We start from the raw sequence: 18,526 nt of genomic DNA on the forward strand, positions 1-18,526 counted from the left end.
AAGTAACTCTGAATTTTACCTTCTACTGGAGCACTACAACATCAAACAATAATTTTACTAATCATAAAGTATTTTGTTTTCAAGAACGACTTGCATTTATACAGTGCGTTTACCTCAGTAAAGCATGCTTCAATAAAATTAAAATTTCCAAAGTTAACTCAAGGCTTGTTAGAATCTGATCATTTCTCTATAAAGAATTGTGCATGGAGTTGTAAGCACCTGTGAGTAGCAGCTTCCCCCTGTTATTTGCATCATGGTTAATATACAATATACCGCATGTGCTGCAGTCTGGCGCGCCTCTTGTGCTCAACAGCGACACTGGTGGCCAGTGCCAGAAATGCACGGGAGTGGTGGAGGAATGCAGGCGTTGAAACTGTTGAGAGCGACCGATGCAAAATATTCAGCAGTGCAATGAGTTGAAGTTAATGCAGTGTTTAGGAGCAATCTCAGTACTGTTATCCCATCCCTGCCAGTGCACAATATTTAAAAGGAATAAAAATGTGTGTTTACGTTCACAAGCTTTACTGAGAATACATGCATAATTTTCAAGGTGCAAATTTAAAATAAATGCAACGTTATCAGACTAAGCTCTAAATTTGCAAGACAAGCGTCGGCTCCGCTGCAGAAAAAACAAACGACGCTGAAAATACAGAGACCGGGCTTGTATGCAAATGACGCGCCCAGAATATTTACATACCACGCCCTCCCCCCTCCCGGCCAATTGTTCTTTTCGCGGGTGGCTGAGCGGGCAGTGTGTGGGGAATTTGCATCTAACGCGCTGTTATCTGCATATCACGCCCCCCCTCCCCCTCCCTAACGCCGCTGATTGGCGGCGAGCTGCCTAATGAGTTGCATGGCCGAAGATTCCACCCTCTTTGAATATCATTAACCTCCCGCTCGCTGCGAGCGAGTGGTCGCGCGGGGCAACAGGGCAGCTGGAGCTTTGAGGAGAAGAAAAAATCCCCCCCCCCCCCATCGCCTAATAATAATAATTAACATTTACGCGCACTTTTTTCTTTAAAGGGGGGGGGCGAAAGTTGAAGGGGAAAAAAAATAAGGGCGTGCTTTTTTAAAATAAATTTGCATAGAGCGGCATTCTGCTCATTTGCACACCTCCCCCTCCCGCCGGCGCAGCGGCCATCTTTGTTATGAAGGGGGTGTGAGGTATTCGGCGGATAAACGGCGGCGATAATAAAGTGGGTGGGGACATTTTTATATATATAGTTCCTCATGAAACGACTCACCGGAAAGGTAAGCGGATTCTAAATGCGATTCGGTGTAGGAGTCTGGTTTGTGTTTCTTTGTTAACGGCGTGTGTGTGTGTACGCGCCGTCGGTACTTTTTTTTCCTCTTTGCGGTGCGTCAGGCGTAGCGCGCAAGGCGCCTGCGCAGGCCGCCGCCGCCGCACTGGAGCTGCACGGCTGCTGCACGAGACCACCAGTGCCATTGCGCATGCGCGCGAGGCGCTTCTCCCCCCCCCCGCCCCCTCGCAGCCAAAGCGCGCGCTCACACACACACCACACACACACACACACTTAAACCGTGCTAAGCTGCGGAGTTTATTTCCCCCACTTCCCTCCCCTTTTTAAAGTAACTGCGCTGGAAACTTCAAGTTAAGGTAAGATTAATGTGCTTTAATCGATGCAAAACACACCCACACCATTTAATGAATTTTTTTTGTTGGCCTGAATACTTTAATTCTGCAGACACAATTTTTTTTCTCGATTTTTCTTTTTGGCTTTAATTCCCCCTTTCCCAATCTCTCTTCCCGCCCCCCAATTCAAACTAAGGCTTGAGATGATGGCAAACGAGCTCCTGCAACTCTGCTGCATTGCTGTAGGACTCCAGCTGCATGCATGTTTAACTTTGAATTGCAGATTATCTCCCCCATTTCTCTCCACACGTGTGTGAACAAGTGCTTTTTATGATTAACAGTGACTCCTTGCACGGTTTAATTAGATTTGGCATAATGCATCAGTGCTAATTGTCTGTTGCCATGTGTGATTTTGGAATGTTAACATGCAGGTGGGTTGTGGGGGTGGGGGTTGGTCAGCTCAGCAGTGCTACTGTCTGCTACATGTCCCGGAGGAACACTTACTTGATTTCTGGTTATCCCTCACTCAGTAGCTCAACTGCGATGCATCTGAAAATTCTGAACAGACTGGAAAGCTGTATACTTGTGCAGTCTGGGAACTGTGTAATTTGTGTGCACAATTCTGCTGTGGGTCAGCTGAGCGATGACCTCCAAGTTGCTCGGTCCTTTTTGTAAAATAAATTTTGACAAATAAAACCATTTATAACATTCGTTGCCCATCTTGTTGATATTTGACACCTGCACCTAGATTGCTAACTTTTCATTGAGTATTGTGTGTTTCTATGTGACAGAGTAAGACATACTGCATTGAGTTTCTTTTGTATTGAGTGTGAATAGATAGCTTTTGCTGTAGATTTTTAAATCTTGAATTAAAGAAAGACTTGCATTTATATAACGCCTTTTGCGATCACCGGATTATGCAATTTGAGATTTGTTGTTCACATTGTAACATGCCCAGACTTTCCGTTGAGATTTTTTTTCCATCACAGCCCTTTCAGTGTAAGTTTATGGGTCTGTTGCAGCAACCGTGCATGGAAACAAAATCTGGTCCTGCTTTAATCTTTTTTTAAATCTGTGTCTTGGGTTAGAAAAGTTCCAAATCTAGGTGGCTTAGTATATCTACAACAACTTGCATTTATATAGCACCTTTAATGTAGTAAAACATCCTAAGGCGCTTCAAAGGAGTGTTAACAAACAAAGTTTGACACCGAGCCACATGAAATATTTGGGCAGGTGCTTGGTCAAAGAGGTAGGTTTTAAGAAGCGTCTTAAAGGAGAAAAGCGGGGTAGAGAGACAGAGAGATTTAGGGAGGGAATTCCGAGGCTTAAGGCTTCAACAGCTGAAGGCACGGCCACCGATGGTGGAGCGAAGGAAATCAGGGCTGCGCAAGAGGCCAGAATTGGAGGAGCGCAGATATCTTGGAGGGTTGTGGGGCTGGAGGAGGTTAGAGAGATAGGGAGGGGCGAGGCCCTTGGCGGCACTTGAAAACAAGGATATCTATGATGCTGATGATAAGGAGGTGCCAACAGATGCTTCTAATGGACGAGAAAAAGGGGCAACTTGCTCTAATTTGTTATTATGCTGGTGAATCTCCAAGCAGCTGGCTACGGTGTCATAGAAGCTTTGGACCATGTCCATGTGTTTGTCCTCAAATGAATAATGGTCGGGGTAAATCTAAGTAATGAAAAGAAAAAAAATTCACAACACTTTTTTGAGTATTTAAACTCTTAATAAATATCACGCAAGTATGGAATATTTTAAGTGAGAAAAATTCATGTTTCTTAACCCCGTCATCCAATAGAAATTGCATAAAATGGTTGTGCGAAGCTTCGTCAAAAATTGATTACTTGCTGAAGCAACTTGTGGAAAACACTTGCTTACTGCAGTACAACACAACGATTAGGTATGTGGTCCACCAGAAGCACACCAGGTGAAGTATATTTCAGGAGACCTTGCTTTTGGTGTTTTAATTTTTTTTTGATATCGTACTGCAATGTGTATTTCCAAAAGAGGTTTAAATTAGTAATGTCAACCGACGAACTTTTTCTCAATTTGGTGCAAAACGAACTGCCTGCTTGCACCTTGTAAAAACATGGGATGTTCAAATTTGACACGTATGTGCATGGCAAAACGCGAGTGTATTGCTGACATCTGCTTCAGAGAAAGTATTCAATGGAAAATACTTCAGTATTGTGACTGCTTGGAGATTATTTTTCCAAAGTGGAAGTGCCAAATGAAGTAAAACAAGAAGCGGAATGTAGAAATATTCAATGGTATTGGATAGAAAGCACAAATTCTTTGTGCTTCCAAGTAAAATAACATTTTGATTGTCTCGGTTAAAAACCTTTTGCGGTTTGAGTATCTTTGTTACAATGACTGCTGTCCCTGCCCCACTGGCCATGGCATTGGCCCAGGCAGGTCTTTTTCCATAGGGATTTGATGGTACTGGTGTAGTTATTGATTGATACATCTTTGGCATTGTCTGCGGGCCTCTTGAGACAGCTAACTGCTGAATTTTCAGAAGAGCAATCGAATTTTCCCACCATCTTTGAGAAGGAAGATGAAGAATGGGAGGTTCTCCAGTCTCGGTGAGGGATTGTTGTGTGGAGGGTTTTGAAGAAAAAGCTTCAAAAGGATTGCTGCTCCTGAAGGAATCCAGACACAACCTGGGACTAACCAGGATTCCAGAATCGATCTGCCAGCTCATGGTTGCATTGGTGGAAAAACACCACAAGGCTGTTGCAATAATGTCTAGGTCTGGGATCGGAAAGATTTGTATTTACATGGCATCTAACTAGTACTGGTCAACATCAAAGACCAGATGAAATATGGCAAGTTCCTAGTCAAAGTGGAGGCTCCTGTTCCTCTTGAAAATGATTTTAAATAGAGGTGTGATGCAGAAGACTCCTTTCAGAAATTGTGTTCCATGTATGGGCTTTTACCAGACATTGGGCAATCTACCCAAATTGATTGGAATGCCATCCAAATCCAGCTGTGTAAACATTAGCCAGATGGTAGGCGACTGCTGCAATCAGCAAACGATCTATATTTAATGGTTGAAAGGCACTGAACATGTGACCAGTGTGAAAATCAGCTGCCTCGGACCTAAGCTCTGGAATTACCTCCTAAACCTTCTCCTTTTTAAGATGCTCCTTTAAAATCTACTTCTTTGACCAAGATTTTGGTTACCTGTCCTAAAATCGCCTTGTGTGACTTGGAGTCAAATTTTGATGACGCTCCTGTGAAGTGCCTTGGAATGTTTTACTATGTTAAAGGAGCTATATAAATGTAAGTTATTTGGTCAAACCTCCTGGATGTTCACCGAATGCTTTTGTCAAAGAACATGAACGACATTTTTGTGCATGCCTGGAAGCTTGGCTCGTATCGTTTTACAGCACCGCCAAAAGAAGTTAACAAGAGGTCCTCTTGTGCTGGCACATGTGGCATTTGTGATCAATGGAGAGAAATTCTAATTATGCTGACCTATGACTTCTTTAAAGGAACCTGCTTTATGGAAGTGTGTTGCTCCTCTTTCATTTGGCTAATTTGCTGCAACCCATTTGTATCAGTATTCCAGAGGTAAGTGTAACCCTGACCTTGGTGTATTTCATGGGGCTATGTTCATCTTTATCTTCTATAGACTCCTACATTTAAATCTTCTTGCATTTTCTCCACTGTCTCAAGATTAATTCAGAAACCAGAGTTCCTGTAGTGCCATCCAGCTGTCACAGCCTGGGCAGGGAGGGGAAAGATTGCCTTGCTTGTGGAGTAGTTTCCTGCACAAGTTGGGATTCTCCCCAAAATTCAAAGTTTGATCGAGCATTCTGTTTTCCACTTGTGTCACCAGAATGCTTACAAGATTCACATGGAGGAATTGATGGTCACCTTGCGAGACTTGCTTGACTAGGAAGTTTGATTCTCTGTATTAATTGACTGGGCCATTAGAATCCTGCACAGAACCTCTTGATCTAGGGAACGGTCATATTTGGAGCATCAACCCTGTGAATTCCTGCATGGTATTTAAAAGATAAGAGTTTCAAATAAGTCATAATTATGCTGCTAACTTCCAGGAAAGCTTGAAGTTTACAACATTGCAAGTGTGTTGTCCATTGATGCAATGAATGCCATTTCAATCCAATGGGGTTTGAAGTCCTACTAGATCTGGAATTCCTGCTGAGTTTTGCTTCAATCCTTTGTGTTGCTATCTCCTCTATCACCTGCTTTTTGAAGGAACGCTCCTGAAGGAAGCATTTTGTGATCTTGTCAATGAGGGGACGGAGGGGGAAGTAAGTGTTTTTGGTTGTTCCTAAGTGGTTCTGAGTAAGTCAATGCAAGATCATTTTGAACCTGTGATCATGTGAGATTTTACTCGCACAACTACCTTGCCTCACTCCAGAAAGTTAGTAAATTGCATGCGGTGTGGCAGGCCCATCATATTTTGTTTGACCTGTGCATAAGACAGTCCTCCAATCTCATTCTTCCTTTTGAGTTCCAGGATATCATGGATGCAAACTCTTACCTGGTGCCTCCTGTTTCTTCTGTTGAAGGGGAGTATCACTTATGTGTTAGGCCTTTTATGTAATTGAGGGGGAGGGGGCGCAAAGGAATTGGAGTAGCATAGATTCACTGGGATGTTACCAGGGATGAGTTGTGGCCTTTATCTGAGGAGGGACTGGAGAAGTTGGAGCTTTTTTCAGTACAGCGAAGAACCCTAAAGGATTACCTGATTGTCCGTCTAGATTATAAATGATTACAATATGTTAAATAGTTATTGTTTCCATTGGTCAATGAGACTGTAATGAGAAGGTAGAAATTTAAGATAATCACAAAAATTTCAATGGGTGGTTAGGGAAAACAATTATTTCCAAGATCACAAGATGATCACCGATAAGGAAAACCATTTGGCTCATAATTCATCCACCCAGAATGACAGTCCCCACATTGTGTCCAATTGGTTCTCAAATGATTCCATGGTTTTTAGCTTCACTACTTTACTTTATCTGGAAGTCCATTCTATGTGTTGAAAGAACGAAAGACTTGCATTTATTATAGTGCATTTCACAACTACCGAATGTCTCAAAACGCTTTACAGCCGAAGTACTTTTGGAACGTAGTCACTGTTAGAGCATCGAAGGACACAACAACAATGATTCCATGAGGCAGTGTGTTGTACTTGAACTGCAGTGACTGTAGTCCTTTATTAGTTAACTCCAGAGTGAGGATCATACCTGGTGGCCTGCCTTTTATACTGGGCCAGGCACACCTGTACAGGTAACCTACAAGTCTTCCACTGCGATGCCCTCTGATGGCACACCTTGCTATAGTACCAACAGTGGCCGTGTAAGATACATGACATCACTCCCCCCTGAGCCCTCAGTGCAAATCACCTCTGCATTAACTATGCTCTGGGCTTCGTTCTATGTAGGTTCTGTCTGGCAGACCTCTGGCAGGCCAGCTTGACCTTTGGTAGTTGGTGCAGTAGCGTGCTGGTGGTTGCAGTTTGTATGTGTGTATGTGTATTCCTGACCACTCCATTCTTTCCCCCCCCCCCCCGCCCCCTCTTGTTGGTGTGGCAGGGGCTCCTGGCATTCATGTACATACAAATTAAGGTAAGTGGGTTTTGCATTTTTTTTTGTGTGTGGTTGTGGTGCAACGAGCGTTAGATGCCTTGTCGATGCGGTGACCGGTGCGTAAGGACAAGCTCGTTCCGGAGCTGCTGGGTGCTGTCCCTGCAGTCTGGTGGCGGTTTAGTGTGCCTGGTGCAGGCAGTGGGAAGCCAGTTGGCTCGCGTAGCCTGCTCTCGGTCCCTAGCGGTAGGCAGGTTCACAGATGTCTGTGACCCCTCCCCTAAACCTTTCTTTATGCCCTGGGTCCCAGCTGCTCCCTGAGGAGCTGTCGTCTGGCAGTGCACAGGGAACTGCTGACTCACTGGCCTGAGTGTCCCTTGGTTTGAGATTCTGTCTGGTGCTTATTTCCTCTGGGGAAACAGTGGCGGGTGACCCTGCATCTAGGGGTATGGCCTTAGTACAGTCTGCTCCTTCAGGCTCATGGCAGTTGGTGCCATCGGTTGCCTGAGAGATGGAGCTGACCCAGGGCCGGTGTCTTTGCCCTGCTGAGGTCGCTTGATTCTTGTGTGTTGGCTGCTTGTGGTGCCTGACTGGTCCCTGGAACGCAGGCTACAGCATTGGGTAGCTTGCTGGACCTGTATGTACCCGGTGGGTGTCTGCATGCTGCATTGGCTGTGTGTGGTGGAAATCCTGCATCGCGTAGCTTTTCCTTACTTATGATGGACACTCTAGGGGTCCGATCATAATCGCACGACTTTTCCTCGCTGGTTGCATATGCACAGTTCAAATCATCAGTTACACATTGTACATAATCGCGTAACTTTTCCTCGCTGCTTGCATGTATACAATTCAGATTATCAGTTACACATTTTACATGGTCAGTTACACACTTTACAAAATCCATTACATCTTTAGTCTCTAACTTACAATTCTTGTTACATTGCTTAATTGTGTGGAACCGTCCCTTTAATTGTAGTGGGTTGCAGGCCTCCTTTAAGAGAGCCTTGCTTGCTTTACCCCAATCCGCTTCTCTGTTTGGTGTTGCTCCATCAGCGCTGCACCTCATGGTCTGGCCACGATCATCTTTGTCTTCAGCGCATCGCCTCGTGGTGCGGGCACCATCTTTTCTTCGTTTACGATGTCAACTGCGGCGATCCTCTTCTCCCCGGGTTCTGCCTCCGCAGTTGGGAAGTCGCTACTGGATCCGATTTTCTCCCTCCGGAGTCCTGCCACTAGCCTGGAACGTGCGTTCGGGTCGTCTCAGCTGGATCATCTCCATGCAGTCGTGCTGAGCAGTCTGTGTTTCGGGTGCCGTGCTGGTCTGCTCTCTGGTGCCGGGTCCACCCTCGGGTGAGGGCTTGCTTTGTCTCTGACTGTAGAGGAGGGGTGAAATCTTCCCACGTCCACTGGACCTTCTCCATCCACCTTCTGCCAAGCAGCGTTGGTCCATAACCTGCAACAATCCACAGAGGTAACTTGAGCACCACGCCATTATGGAGTACTTTTTACATTCACACTACCAACGACTGGGATGATTTCATTGGTGCAGTTTTGCCCTCACCGGGGCCAACTTGGGTCGTTCAGCCGGATTGTCCCATAGCCTCTCAAAGGCTCGTTGATTCATCACTGACTGGCTCGCTCCCTTGTCCATTTCCATGAAGACTGAACTTCCCTCTATTTTGACTTCCTTCTTCAGCGGGCAGTACTCGGTGGTGCAGGTAAACATGCTATGTACCTCCCCATGGGACTGGGCTGCCTCTCTGTCTAACAATTCATAATCCACGCTGGATTCATGGCCATCTGCGGACTCCATCAATACAGCGAGTCCTATTTCTATTGGTGGTGGCCCTTTGTGCCGCAGTCTTCGCAAATGTAGTCTTTAAAGCGGCACTAGTGAACCCTGTGATTCCCTCCGCAACGCCAGCATGGTGCTACTCTATTTAGCCTCCCCTTGGCGGACTCGGGGGGGGGGGGGGGGGGGGCCTGTTCTCGTTTTAGCTCTCGCTCTCGCTCTCTCTCTTTTTCTCTTTCCTCCCCCCCCCCCCCCCCCCCCCCCCGGAGAGGATTCACGCTCTACAGTCCAGCTCCTGAACGGCGCCACTTTGTGCACAGTACCTGCCGGGTTTGAGTCCTGAGGGAGAGACATCTGCCTGGAGCCGCAGGTCGAGGTCATGAATGACTGGCTCACAGAGATGGCCTTCTGCAATGTGACTGGTATCCACCGACAGTAGTTTGTGAAGAAGGCCCTCATGGCCAATTCCAATGACAAAAATGACCTGCAACACTTTGTTGAGTGGGTGCCGAACTCGCACCGTGCCGCCAGCCTCCTGAGGTCTGCAGCGTACTTCGCAACTTCCTGGCCTTCGGGCCGTCGGTGGGTATAGAACCGGTGTCTGGCTGTGAGGATGCTCTCCTTGGGCTGGAGTTGCTCATGGTCCGGGTTACGAGCTCCTTGTACGACTTGGTCGTTGTCTTCGCTGGTGCCAGTAAGTCCCTGACGAGGCCATAGACGGCCCACAACTGGTTAGCAGGATAGCGCAGATCTTATCAGCCAGTGCAGCCAGGTCGTCTCCTGCCAAATCGTTTGCTGTGAAAGTGTTCTAGCCTCTCCACAGAGGCGCCCCAATCATCACCATCGGCGAACTGCTGCAACATACCAAGGGTAGCCATTTCCGCGTGAAAGTTCATATTCTCGTCGGCAGTTGTTGTCCTTAAATGCTCTAACAATGACTCCACGAGGCAGTGTGTTGTACTTAAAAGGACCAAGATCACTGCAGTTCATTAGTTAACTCCAGAGTAAGGATCGCACCTGGTGGTCTGCCTTTTTATACTGAGCCAGGCACACCTGTACAGGTAACCTACGAGTCTCTCACTGCTGTGCCTTCTGGTGGCACACCTTGATAAAGAACCAACAGTGGCCATGTAAGATACATGACAGTTGTAATGTGAGAAACACGGCAGCCAATTTGCGCACAGCAAGCTCCCACAAACAGCAATGTGATAATGACCAGATAATCTGTTCTTTTGTAATGTTGATTGCGGGATAAACATTGGCGATAACTCCTTTGCTCTTCTTTAAAATCTTTTACATCCACTTGAGAGAGCAGACGGGACCTAGGTTTAGCGTCTCATCCAAAAGGCAGCACCTCTGCAGCCCTCCCTCAACACTGCACTGGGAGTGTCAGCCTAAATTTATGTGCTCCAGTCCCTGGAGTGTGAATTGAACCCACAACCTTCTGACTCTTGAGGTGAGTGTGCAACCCACTGAGCCACAGCTGACCTTGTTTGAAGAAAAACTTACTGGTATCAGTCATAAATTTACTGTTTACTAGTTTAAACCTGCCATACAGTTTACAATTTTATATAGCATTAATATCACAGCAGATGTGTCCTATTAATGCTATATATGCAGAAGAATCCAAGTTTTTGCAGTCTTCATAACTCTGACCTCAAAGACTTGGGGATAATCCTCATGGCTCATCTCGCAACTGTCTCCCGAGGCTTGAATGTCTCCTTTTGTCACAGTGACCAAGTTCAATCGCTACATACAATACTTCCTCCAGGCCTACCCTTATTGCTCTATCTGATTTTACATAGCTTGGAGGTGTTTGTTGTCTTTTACTCTCTGGACAAAGAACTGAGGGCACATTCCTAGAACGAGGACTTGATTACAGCAGAATGGAGGAATGAACATATCACTGCTAAGGCTGCAGGTACTTTAAGGTTAGTGTTACTTGGTATCCTTCCACTCGCTGCTTTTTTTCCCCTTTTCCCTCCATGGGATGACTAATTGCTATTTACATGCAAAGGTTGACCATCTTTCAAAGAATTAGAGCTACCGTGTCTCCAGTAGGTAACCAACATTGTGGGTACTTGCAGTGGCCATTTCATTTCTTTGGTGTAAATGCTACAAGTACATACCCATTTTTGAGTACAATTCACATTGGGTCACAATTAACTCATCCCAATGTGTAAATAAAGCAGCAGTGCTCTTGAAAAACATTTGCTTTTCCCAACTATTTTGGGTGCATTACTGTGGAGAATGCACATTACTGGCTTCCTAATGTTCTTTCTCGATTTAAAGAGCTGTATAAGAGCAAAAGAAAATAGGAGCAGGAGTAGATCACTTGGCTCCTCGAGCCTGCTCTGCCATTCAATAAGATCGTGGCGGATCCGATCTTGGCCTCAACTCCACTTCCCTGCCGGCTCCAGAAACCATTAGCAAAATTGTTACATTGTATTTGCATTGGTAGCATGCAAGGGAAATGCATTTAAGTCAATATATTATTGGATATGCTCTGAACTCATCACTTTTGCTCCCACCATTGCCATCACTAGAATTATATAACAATGATTCAAAAATTTCACCAGTCAATCCAAATTTGGAAGGACAGAATCTCTAATTGTACTGGGTGTTTATTTTTATTGTATCAGTCGAGCGTACAGTAGTATAATTTTACGCGGCCGGTGTCCAGTTTTATGGAGATTATTGTAACCACTGCAAACAAGTGTGCCTCCCTCCCCCACCCCCCCCCCCCAACACAGAAAATGAAAACATCTGCTCTCGCCTTGTTCAAGGTGGTGAATTTTGTAATTGTCTGAATCCTATCTTGCTTACTTAGTGAGAATGACAATCATTTCTCCTCAACCTCCTCAAAGTTTCAGGTGCCTGCCGTTTTCTTAGTGATGCGTCATTTGGTATGGTTTGTGAAGATGGTATGAAATTACTGTATTGGACTATCCTTGAGTGCCCGAAGCAAAAATTCTTGGTTGAAATTTATCGTGTAAGAGTTTCTTCACATGGGGAGATGCCTGTGGCTTCCAAAAGCTAACGTGTATTGCACTCTGCTCTGAAAGGTGATTGCTCTGCTCTGGCGAATAACTTGTGTTTGAATATTCAAGCCTTTCTTGAAATCTGGTAGAGCAGAGCCCTGTCGCAGAAATTGAATATTGCTACCTCTCAATTTTCGGAAACTGCATTCGGGCGGTTTACTGGAGTTTCGTAGCAAATGTGCTTTTTATTTAACTGTTCCCATAACTGATCAAATTGTTTGAGCCGTTTGTGCAGCAGTTTTGAATCTATCCATTGTGAAGTGCAGTTGGAGTCTTGATTTTTTTTAAAACACAGCCAGTTGTATGCTTGTACACTTGATGGAGTGAACTGGGTTGGCAGAATGGTTGTTTCATGTTGGCTTCCTATGGTCTTGAATGTAGTTCTTCAGGAGACTTAATTTAAAAAAAAAACACCATGGAAACTAGTTGCCACAGAAATGTGTATAACACTCAAATTAAATAGATTTATGCATTAGTAGCCTACAAGTGAAGGACATCATTAATCTGTTTTAGAAGTGAATAATCCATTGAAAAGTGTTCTACATTTCTTGGCACTGAATGTATCTCTGCGTTCAGCCATCTCTATTTTTCCAACCTCTCGCTCATTCCTCTGCATCAGTTGATAACGCCCTCGCCTCTGAGTCAGAAGGTTCTTGACTGAAGCCATACTTCAGGTCATGTGCACCAACAGTAGGCTGGCCGCAGTGCTAAGGGAGTGCTGCATTGATAAGTGATTCCCTTTTTGAATGGCCGTTCCAGTCATTTAGGTGGACTTAGGATTTCATGGTGTCGTTATTTGGAAGATCAGGTAATTGTCCCAGTATGCTGGGTAACATTTCTACCTCAACAAATATCACCAAAAGTTAGGTTAACTGGTCATTCATCTTATCACTTTTTGAGTGATTTCGCTGTTTGTATAATGTCGCCAAGTTTGCATGCATAATAATCATTACTCATATGTACAATGCTTTTGAGATGTGATCAGGCACTATATAAACAAGGTTTTTTTTTTCAATATTGCAATTCTACTGAAGATAATAACAGCACAGGTACCAATCAGAGAGAGGGTTTAATGAGCTAGTGGAAGTCGGTAAAGTTGGCATGTCATTTTTTGAAACCTAAACTACTAAATCTTTCAGAATTTTTGGTAGTATACTGTACCAAAGTAACCTACCCCCTTTAGGAAACTAGAAACTAGAGCGGAGACAACAACGGCATTAGTATCAATATTTTTTTTTAAACTCAATAGTAAAAGGAATATTGTCAAAAAGGGAGATGCAACTAATTCCGGGAACTATAGACCAGTTAGCATAATGCCATTGGTAGGTAAGGTACAAGAATCTTTGTTAAAAGATTAGGTAACAAAACATCTAGAGATACAAAATATAATAAATACTCAGTATGGATTTCTCAAGGGAATATCCTGTTTAACCAACCATGAGTCGTGGCTCAGTGGGTAGCACTCTCGTCTCTTGAGCCACTCCAGAGACTTGAGCACAAAAATCTAGGCTGACAGAGATGCCATCTTTCAGATGAGACGTTAAACTGAGGCCTTGCCTGCTCTCTCATAAAATATCCCATGGCACTATATCGAAGAAGAGCAAGTGAGTTATCCCCAGTGTCATGGCCAATATTTATCCCTCAATAAGAACATAAGAAATAGAAGCAGGAGTAGGCCAAACGGCCCCTCGAGCCTGCTCCGCCATTCAATAAGATCATAGCTGATCTGATCATGGACTCGGCTCCACTTCCCTGCCCGCTCCCCATAACACCTTAACGTTTAAGAAACTGTCTATTTCTTTCTTAAATTTATTCAATGTCCTAGCTTCTACAGCTCTCTGAGGCAGCGAATTCCACAGATTTACAACCATCTGAGAAAATAAATTTCCCCTCATCTCAGTTTTAAATGGGCGGCCCCTTATTCTAAGATTATGCCCTCTAGTTCTAGTCTCCCCCATCACTGGAAACATCCTCTCTGCATCCACCTTGTCAAGCCCCTTCATTATCTTATACGTTTCGATAAGATCACCTCTCATTCTTCTGAATTCCAATGAGTAGAGGCCCAACCTACTCAACCTTTCCTCATAAGTCAACCCCCTCAGCTCCAGAATCAACTTAGTGAACCTTCTGAACTGCCTCCAAAGCAAGTATATCCTTTCGTAAATATAGAAACCAAAACTGCACGCAGTATTCCAGGTGTGGCCTCACCAATATCCTGTATAGCTGGAGCAAGACTTCCTTGCTTTTATACTCCATCACCTTTGCAATAAAGGCCAAGATTCCATTGGCCTTCCTAATCACTTGCTGTACCTGCATACTATCCTTTTGTATTTCATGCACAAGTACCCCAGGTCCCGCTATACTGCAGCACTTTGCAATCTTTCTCCATTTAAATAATAACTTGCTCTTTGGCAGAAAAAATCAAAGAGCATGCCCTCATACTTTCCAACATTATACTCCAGCTGCCAAATTTTTGCCCACTCACTTAGCCTGTCTATGTCCTTTTGTAGATTTTTTGTGGCGTCCTCACTCATTGCTTTTCCTCCCATCTTTGTATCGTCAGCAAACTTGGCTATGTTACACTCAGTCCCTTCTTCCAAGTCGTTAATATAGATTGTAAATAATTGGGCTCCCAGTGCTGATCCCTGCGGCACCCCACTAGTTACTGGTTGCCAATCAGATAATGAACCATTTATCCCGACTCTCTGTTCTGTTAGTTAGCCAATCCTCTCTCCGTGCCAATATATTACCCCCAACCCCCAACCCCCAACCCCGTGAACCTTTATCTTGTGCAGTAACCTTTTATGTGGCACCTTGTCAAATGCCTTCTGGAAGTCCAAATACACCACATCCACTGGTTCCCCTGTATCCACCCTGTTCGTTACAGCCTCAAAGAACTCCACCAAATTTGTCAAACATAACTTCCCCTTCATAAATCCATGCTGACTCTGCCTGACCGAATTTTGCTTTTCCAAATGTCCTGCTACTGTTTCTTTAATAATGGACTCTAACATTTTCCCAACCACATATGTTAGGCTAACTGGTCTATAGTCTCCTGCTTTTTGTCAGCCTCCTTTTTTAAATAGGGGTGTTACATTTGCAATTTTCCAAAATTTGGTAAATTACAACCAATGCATCCACAATCCCTGCTGCTACTTCGCAAGACCCTAGGATGCAAGCCACCAGGTCCAGGGGATTTATTTGCCTTTAGTCCCATTATCTTACTGAGTACCACCTCCTTAGCCCCCTCCCCATAGCCCTTTGACTATCCACTGTCGGGATATTGTTAGTGTCCTCTACCGTAAAGATTGATACAAAATATTTGTTCAGAGTTTCTGCCATCTCCTTGTTCCCCATTACTAATTCCCTGGTCTCATCTCCTCTAAGGGACCAACGTTTACTTTAGCCACTCTTCCTTTTTATATACCTATAGAAACTCTTGCTATCTTTATATTTTGTGCTAGTTTGCTTTCATAGTCTATCTTCCCTTTCTTAATTTTTTTTTAGTCATTCTTTGCTGGCTTTTAAAAGCTTCCCAGTCTTCTGTCCTCCCACTAGTTTTAGCCACTTTATATGCCCTTGTTTTTAATTGGATACCGTCCTTTATTTCTTTAGTTAGCCTCGGATGGCTATCTTTTCTCTTACACCCTTTCCTTCTCACTGGAATATATTTTTCTTGAGTTGTGAAATATCTCCTTAAATGTACACCACTGTTCATCAACTATCCTACACTTCAATCTGTTTTCCCAGTACACTTTAGCTGACTCTGCCCTCATGCCTTCATAGTCTCCTTTATTTAAGTTTAGTACACTGGTTAGAGATCCAACTTTCTCACTCTCCATCTGAATTTGAAATTCAATCATGCTTTGATCACTCATTTCGAGGGGATCCTCTACTAAGAGATTGTTTATTAATCCTGTCTCATTACACAGGATCAGATCTAAGATAGCCTGCCCCCTGGTTGGTTCCGTTACATACTGCTCAAGGAACCCATCCCTTATGCACTCTATGAACTCCTCCTCAAGGCTACCCAGACCAATTTGATTTGTCCAATCAATAAGGAGGTTAAAATCACTCATGATTATCGCTGTTCCCTTTTTACAAGCCCCCACTATTTCCTGGTTTATGCTCCGACCAACAGAGTTGCTACTCTTAGGGAGCCGAGAGACTACGCCCACCAGTGACTTTTTTCCCCTTATTATTCCTTATTTCCACCCAAACTGTTTCAACATCCTGATCATTTGAGCCAATATCGTTTCTTACTATTGCAGTGATTTCATCCTTTATCAATAGAGCTACCCCACCTCCTTTTCCTTTCTGTCTGTCCTTCCGGATTGTCAAATACCCCATAATATAATTCACAGTCCTGGTCACCTTGCAACCACATCTCTGTAATGGCTATCCGATCATGCCCATTTGTCTCAATTTGTGCCTTCAGCTCATCTATTTTGTTACAAATGCTATGTGCATTTCGACAAAGTGCCTTTTTAAATTAGTTGTTTTAACCTTTTTTCCTGCTTGTTTCCTCTCTCCTTCAAACTCACACTCTTTATTTTTGCTTTCTAATTCCAGCTTTACTCCCCCCCCCTACTGAATTTATTTTCAGGTTCCCATCCCCCCAAGCTAGTTTAAACCCTCCCCAACAGAACCAGCAACCACCCCCCCCACCCAGCGACGATATTGGTATTGGTCCCAGCTCTGTTCAGATGCAACCCATCCAGCTTGTACAGGTCCCATCTACCCCAGAAGCGGTTCCAGTGCCAATGCCTCAGGAAAACTAAATCCCTCCCACCTGCACCATCTCTCCAACCACATATTCATCTGCTCTATCCTCCTATTTCTGTACTCATTAGCGCGTGGCACTAGGAGTAATCCGGTTATTACTACCTTTTTGAGGTCCTGCTTTTTAATCTCTCTCCTAGCTCCCTAAACTCTGCCTGCAGGACCTCATCCCTCTTCATACCTATGTCATTGGTACCGATGTGGACCACGACCTCTGGCTGTTCACCCTCTTCGTCCCCCAGAATGCCCTGCAACCGCTCAGTGACATCCTTGACCCTGACACCAGGGAGGCAACATACCATTCTGAAGTCACGTTTGCGGCCGCAGAAATGCCTGTCTGCTCCCCTGACTATCGAATCCCCTACCACTATAGCTCAACATAATTAATTAAAACAGATTATCTGATCATTATCATGTTCTGTTTGTGGGAGCTTGCTGTATGCAAATTGTCTGAAGTGTTTCCTACTTCAAAAAAGACTTCTTTGACTGTAAAGCGTTTTTGGATGTCCTGAGGACGCGAAAGGAGCTATATAAATGCAAGTCTTTTTTTTTCAACCTTATCTGCATTTTCAAAGAATTCAATAAGGGCAATGAGAAGGTCTTCAATAAGAGTTCCACATAAAGGGACTCGTGACAAAGAACAGGCACGTGGAGTCATGGCTCAGGTAGCAAAATGGATTGAAATATGGCTGCAAAATTGAAAACCGTCTAGGTGTAAAAGGAAGTTTCTTGGACTGGCAGAAAGTGGGATGTGGTGTTCCACAGAGTTCTGTGCTTGGGACCACTGTTGATCATCGTATGCAGATATGATTTGGACTCCGAAGTTGGAAGTATGGTGTTGAAATTTGCAGATTAAGTTGAGTAGCTAATGTGGCAGACTACAGCAAAATACAGACAGACAAACAAGCTTGCAGAGTGGGTGGATAAATAGCAAATAAAATTTTTAAAAAGCAAAATGTGAGGTGGTTCATTTTGGTAGGAGAAATAAAGAGGCCACTTATTCCTTGGAAGGCAAGAAACCAAATGGGATAGAGGAGCCAAGAGATCTGGAAATGCGGATACAAAAATCACGAAATAGCAACATCAGTTGATAACATCAGTCCAGAAAGAGTACAAACGCAATACTGAGATTCCTTTCTGGAGAAACAGAATTCAAAAGTAGGGGGTAAATGTCAAATGTATATAGAATCTTGGTTAGACCACACTTGGAGCACTGGAGAAGTTTCGGAAAAGATCTACGAGATTACCAGAATTGAGAAGATATAACAATCAGTAAAGATTGAACAGCCTTGGAGGCTCTTTTCTCTGGAAAAGAGAAGACACAAGAGGAGGTCTGACCGAGATCGTTTAAAATTATGACAGGGTGCGATGGGGTGGATGTAGAAAAACTGTTTCCACATGTGGGTGAGTTCAGAACAAGGCTGTATAACTAGAAGATCACCACCAACAAATCCAAAATAATTTAGGAGGAATTTCTTTACACAGTGTGGTGAGAACATGGAACTCGCTGCTACATGGAATATTTGAAGCAGGTACCATTTGAAATATTTAAGGAGAGGCTTGATGTCTACATGAGGGAGAAAAGAATAGAGGGATACAGGGAAAGATGGGAAGTAATTGGAGTGGGAGAAGACTCGTTTGGATTATAATCACAAGCATGAACCAGTTGGGCTGAATGGCATGTTACATATGTTTCCAACTGTTTAGGTCACATGGCTCCAGCAGTACAACCTTGTTGTTTAAAAGCCC

General features: G+C 44.1%; 1 protein-coding gene across 6 annotated transcripts in view; it reads left to right on the plus strand.

Annotated features, from left to right (window-relative positions):
• The first annotated feature begins 980 nt into the window (after positions 1-980).
• atf7ip (activating transcription factor 7 interacting protein) overlaps positions 981-18,526 on the plus strand; it is a 186,927-nt gene continuing 169,381 nt past the window's right edge. For 3 of the 6 annotated variants that reach the window (XM_070861680.1, XM_070861687.1, XM_070861688.1), the window contains exons 1-2: positions 981-1,251; positions 10,760-10,885. The gene's annotated coding sequence lies outside the window, so the exon portion shown is untranslated. Of the gene's footprint in view, positions 1,252-1,508; positions 1,619-10,759; positions 10,886-18,526 lie in introns of those variants that run through there. The other 3 variants (XM_070861681.1, XM_070861683.1, XM_070861682.1) reach the window with 3 other exon arrangements.

Source organism: Pristiophorus japonicus, chromosome 19 (assembly GCF_044704955.1).
Source record: "Pristiophorus japonicus isolate sPriJap1 chromosome 19, sPriJap1.hap1, whole genome shotgun sequence".
NCBI classification, from domain to species: Eukaryota; Metazoa; Chordata; class Chondrichthyes; family Pristiophoridae; genus Pristiophorus; species Pristiophorus japonicus.